Source organism: Octodon degus, unplaced genomic scaffold (genome assembly GCF_000260255.1).
Source record: "Octodon degus isolate 3935 unplaced genomic scaffold, OctDeg1.0 scaffold00118, whole genome shotgun sequence".
NCBI lineage: Eukaryota > Metazoa > Chordata > Mammalia > Rodentia > Octodontidae > Octodon > Octodon degus.
The window spans coordinates 4,485,521-4,491,293 of NW_004524694.1; the positions used below are offsets into that span (position 1 = coordinate 4,485,521).

The 5,773-nt window shown below is 49.3% G+C and overlaps 1 pseudogene; it reads left to right on the forward strand.

Annotated features, from left to right (window-relative positions):
- The first annotated feature begins 2,557 nt into the window (after positions 1-2,557).
- Positions 2,558-5,466, forward strand: LOC101564890 (annotated as a pseudogene).
- Positions 5,467-5,773: the final 307 nt, after the last annotated feature.

Here is a 5,773-nt window from a genome sequence, read left to right on the forward strand (position 1 = left end):
TTGTGGTCTCAGCGTTCCCCGGGGGCAGGGCCAGCACAGCAGGCCCAGGAATTGAACCCCCATCCCCTGCACTTGCTTGCAGGTGCTTTTAGCTGAGCTATTTAGCTGGCCTTAGAGTTCTGTTTGCTCTATATAGGCTAGATTTTTTAATGTAATGACCCAAATTCTTGACTTTTTGTTTTGTTTGCAGAACTTTTTAGTATAATAATAAATACTTGTAAATACTCTTGATGTTTTTAAACTGAGGAATTAGATTCAAGCTGATCATTTTCTACTAGTCTGGATTTACTGAATAGACAGTTTCACAAATTAAATGATTTCTAAGAGGTAAGATTATATTTAGAACACTTTTATTTATTTTACCACCTTTATGAGAGAATTATTTTATTTAAGCCTGCTTATAATTCTTCTGGAGAGAATTTAGGGAGCATTTTGACAGCTGCTTTTCTTTCTAGTATACTCAGCATCCATACTGTTTGGTGTAGCTGAAATGTGTTTATTTCTACATTTCATTCCAGCTCAGGGGTATGAGGATTCAAGACTGTGCTGATATCTTACACTTGTATCAGAGGGGACATGGGCAATGATCTCAAGGTTTTGTGACCCCAGATCAAACATAGGTGACTCTAAGCCTGTAATATTTGCAAATAGGTTTTCCACACCTGCCTACATTGCATTGTGGTGAGACAGGGTCACCTGAATTTAGTAGTTAGAATTAAAGGACGGGGAAAGGAAAAGAGGCTAGTATAAACATCTGTTCTTTTTCCTCTCTGACTTTCAAGTGAAATCCATTTTTATTCTAATAGGTTTGGGATTTTGAAACTGTTTCTTTTCTGTCTTTTATCATCTAGGTTTTGACTTTTAGGCTTGATAGGAAACTTAGTTTCCCTTTGAAAAATTTGTGTTTGTGTGTGTCGTATGCCTTTAATCTAGCTTAGGACTGTCTTCTCCAATTGTCTGGTTGGTTGGTGCTACCCTTCCCTCAGCTTTTCCAGCTTGTCCATAACCGAGAAAGGCCAGCTTAGCCATTTATTGCCCTGCCCAGGGAAAGCCTCCCTCCTTCTTTGGGCATTCTGAGAGCTCTGGCAGTGCCAGCTCAGCTTCTGTGTCCTGGTTGCTCCTTGCTCTCCTGCCCACGTGTGCTTGCCACCCCTGCGCACAGCTGCTAACACCCTAACCACCCGTTACAGCTCGCTAAGAGGGCCTGGCTCCACTGACGCTGCATCGAGTCTGAATATATTCAGAGGTTTTTAGATTTGATACTCAAGCTTGTTTTATTTACTGAATCAAAACTTTATAGTATGTGCTTAATACCTATTTCTATCTAATAACAGTTGTTCACAGACTCAGATTCATAATTTACAGTAACTAAGAAGCTGCATTAGAATGATGGATCCGGGGTCTTGCTATGTAGTTCAGGCTGGCCTTGAACTCACTATGTAGCCCAGGCTGGCCTTGAACTCATGGCGAACTTCTAACTCCATCTCCTGTATGCTGAAATCACGGGCATGTGCCACCACGCCCAGCACTATCTTATGCTATTTTGATATAATACAATGTTACCTGAAGCTTGCTTTAATTTCTTTTCTCCCTCTCCTTTTCCCTCCCTTCATTTTCTATCCTGCTGGGGATCAAACTCAGGGTTCCATGTGCACTAAGTTACACTATGTGCCCTGCCCCAGCATCCCCAGCCTAAATCGGTGTGCTTTTTTTTCTGGTTTGTTTTTGGAAGTGAAGAAAAATATATTTTCCCTTTGGCATTTCCTCTGTCAGTTTTTGTATTATAATGTGTGGATTTCTCTTTTCCCTCTATCCTGAAAGTCTAAAAAGCAAATTCTAATCAGAGTAAGGAATCTGATTTTTGTATTAAAATTTGATTTTAACATATTTCCATTATTAACATATTTAAATATTCCAGGTTGAACCCTCCAAAGAATCTATACCCTTGATTAAATTTAAATCTGTGTCCAGGAGATTCTTTTTCTTTTTGTATTACAATTAGTGCAAATTGCATAACATTTCACCTCACTTTTATAATTCATGTGAAACAGCAGAACAGGCTGTCTCTGTACATTGCACGCGTGGAACCAGAAGCCATCCCCGGTAAATTGGTATGTGGAATAAGCTGTTTCCAGTTATATGCTGGGCAGTGCAAGCGCTGTTCGATACTGGGGATGTGAGAGGGAATTAATTGGCTCCGATCATTCCCTCAAGGGACTTTGTGCTCTATTTAGGTAGAAAAGGGCATAGATTGCTATAATAGATGTTCCACAGTAAAAGAAACAGACAGCAAGAAAAGTTCACACCCAGTTGAGGCCCCAAATCCCAGAGGTGTGTGGGGGAGCGGTGGCGTCTCAGGGAGGTGGAGTCAGCCTCTCTGAAGTTACCTTTACCCTGAGGCCTAAAGGCTGAGCAGGATTTACCTGCTTTATTGAAGAGGGTTGATTCATCCGAACTTCGTCGTCGCTGTTATTCTTTAGTGTGTGTGGGTGAACCCTAACCAGTTTTGTCTTTTCTCAGCAGGTGCCCCTGGGAGGTCCTGGGAGAGTCCAGCCCCATGGAAAGAAGCCACGCAGAAGCCCTGAAGGCCGAACTCCTCTACCAGGAAGTGTGCGTGGCAGCTCAGCGGCTTGACCTGTGTCTGCACAGAGGCCATGCTCAGAAAGCAGTGTTCAGGCCGCTCGTCCGGGCCCTCCGGGATGTGGTCCAGCAGGTCTGCATCACGTTCTTGCACCTCGTGTCTTACGGGAGGAAGGCAGAAGAGCTGTTGCGGCAGAAAGCTTACTCTGATGTTGCCATGTTGCTTATGAAGACCAACAGAAGGCACAAGGACGCCCTCAAGCTCTGGGAAGGCCCCTTGCGGGTGCACCTGCAGGGTGGCCTCAAGTTCTAAGAGCACCTCTTCCTGTTCCTTCAGGGCCACTATGAGCTGAGGCTGCAGAGCTACATAGACTGCCTCATGGAGAGATTCACCTGATTGGCTGTGGCAAAGTAGGCCCTACGGCCAAGGAGGAGGCCGCCTGGGCTCGCATGGCCTGCCACCGCTGCCTGCTCTACCTGGGGGACTTGTTCCGCTATCAGAATGAGTTCTTCGACCTGGCCACAGTGCACTTGGCTGAGCGATGCCTTTACAGGGCCCTGACTGTGGCCCCAAACATGGGGATGCCCTTCAACCAGCTGAGAGCGCTGGCAGGGAGCAGATACTACGGCATGGAAGCCACGTACTTCTATCAGTGCTGCCTCCACTCGCACGTGCCTTTTCGGGGGGCAGCTTGGAACCTCAAACGGCTGTATGACTATGCGGGAAAGCGTGACAGCCATCTAAAAAGATACCAGTGAAAGAAACTGTCTCGCATCCAAAGGCAGTACTGGGACAACAAGCGGCTGCTGGTCAGCTTCCTGTGTCTTCAGAGTCTCCTGCAGCCCCAGCGGCAGTGCACAGTGGCCAGGCTGATAGCCCTGTGCCAGCTGGTGTTGGAGGACTTCCGCCTCTGTCTTGCCTATCAGTGTCCACGTGACCCGTGCCAGGCGTCCACAGAGGGAAAGTCCCCGAAGAGCAGCTTGATTCTCCCAGACCGCCTCATCTTCCACATGGTGGTCCTCTGCCTGATGAACGTGCACAGCCTGAGGAAAACATGTGCAAAGAAGCACAAACCAGCGGTCCACTTCACCTTGACCCTTTTCTCTCATCTGATTCAACATGTGAATACAAGAATCCAGGGTGAGCTCCGGAGAGGGAAACTGAGTCCAGATGTGGCTGTCTGCAGTGACAGGAGCCAGGAGAACGACAGGAGCCAGGAGAACGTGACTGGAGCGGGGCCCCCAGACTTTCCAGCCACCAAAGGCCCGCGGCACAGGTGGTCTTGTGTTTCTAATGAGGGTTACATCTCTGCAGCCAGTTTTTGCTCCTGCTGGGACTCAGATGAGACGGAGGAGGAGGAATCCTTAAAGTCACAGGTCTGCTCAGAAGCGAGTAGTGACCCTTCCTGTTCAGATGCAAGTGACGAGGAAGAGGGTAGCTTCTTGAATCCACCAGCAATCCAGGAAAGCGGAGCTGTACCCCGATACGAAGTGGATCCTGCCGAGAAGAAACTGAAGGCATCCAGACCTTCCAGCAGTCTCCTAGAGCTCTTAAAAATGACTATGTCTGCTCACCTGCCCATGCCGTCCAGTCCAAAGCTTCCGGAGGTGCAAGGCTCACCTTTGGCTCCCGTCTTCATCTGCTGCAGAGTGACGCCTCCTTCTGAGCTGAGCCCCAACTCTGACAGTCCGTCGGGCACTGAGGATGATGATGAGAACTGCTTTCCAGACCTCGAGTTCCATACCTCGGTCAGCCGGTCCCCGGATCATCTCCACATCATTCGAAGGAAGCTGAAGGTCCCGTGTGCGGAGGGGCTCCTGCCGGCCCTCAAGGTGATGCTGGGCTGGCTCCGCACCAACCGCCGCCTCCTCTCCTCATGCTGGCAGAGCCCGCGGAGCATGTGGGACCACCTGTGCATGCTGCTGAACGTGCTACCCTCGTTGGGAGAGCTCCAGCAGCCGGGTCTGGGCCTGTCCCACCATGTCTGTGAGCTGCTGCTGGGCTGTCGAGGCCCATAGAGCCCCATATTCCCGCAGCTACCCGAGGACATTGCCCTGGTGCAGTCCTCACCACTTCAGGCATCCCAGGGCAGGGTGGACTCCCAGCAGGCCCTGCCTGCACTCAGCACCCAGGACGAGGCCGCAGTGCGCATCTGCTTCCTCCGGAGCTTTGGCCACTTTGCCGCAAAGCTTCCCGGACAGTTCCTGAGGTTCAACACTAATTTGGGTGTCTTCCTGAGCAGTACGATTGAAGGACCAGAAGCCCCGTCATGGCAGCTTACAGAGAGAACTTCATGGAGCTGGCTTTCCAAAGACATCGTCCAGCTCTGGCTTCCGCATGAGGTGGCACTGCTAGAGAAGACCCTTCGGGGGCCCCAAACGCAGTCAGCTTTGACCCCTTACCTGTTCCCTGACCCCAGGGCCCTTTGCGAGCATCTTCCGGTCACTGAGCAGCTCACCACTAGTGGAAAACTTTTCCTCATCATACCCAAAATTGTGGTGGACACATTGTACATCCTAAGGATAGAGGACGGCAGGGCCTTGGCAGCCATCACCTTCCTGGAAGATGAGCTGAAGAGAGGGAACCAGTACCTGCTCTGCCAGTCTTTTGTGTTCAAAAGATTGGTAAGGCCCAGGATGACCAGGCCAGACTCTGATGCCTGGGGCCTCTATAATATTCTTGACTTCTGCAAAGGTCTGCTGGACTCATCCAGGCCGGGAATGCCAAATCCCAGAAGCCTAGTGACCATCATCACTGGCATCTGTTTGAACAACCCTAGAAATTTCTCATACCCTCTGCAGTTGGTCCTGGGAACAGCGACTGAAGCTGGGGTGGAAATCAAGAACCTCGTCCACTTGCAACGAGAGTGGAAGGCGATCAGCTAACAAGATCACATTGCCATAGTCACATCTCTTTGTAGTCACCTCTCTTCTTTCTCCATCTTCAGTATTTATGGGCCAAATTGAGTATGTTTCTCTCTTGTAAACACCTACTGTTAAGATGATCATTGCGTGAGTGCTTGTGTCTGCTCTCTAGTACAGCTTCAGCATAGCAGCTTCCAGAGGCCTACTTGTTGCCTTCTTTGCCATTTCGGCTTGAAACCATGTTCTCCCTGAAAAATCTCAAAATTACTAACCCATGTTGAGTGTTCTTAAAGCGAAGCAGCAAAGCCAGCAAGTGCCCCACGGGCCG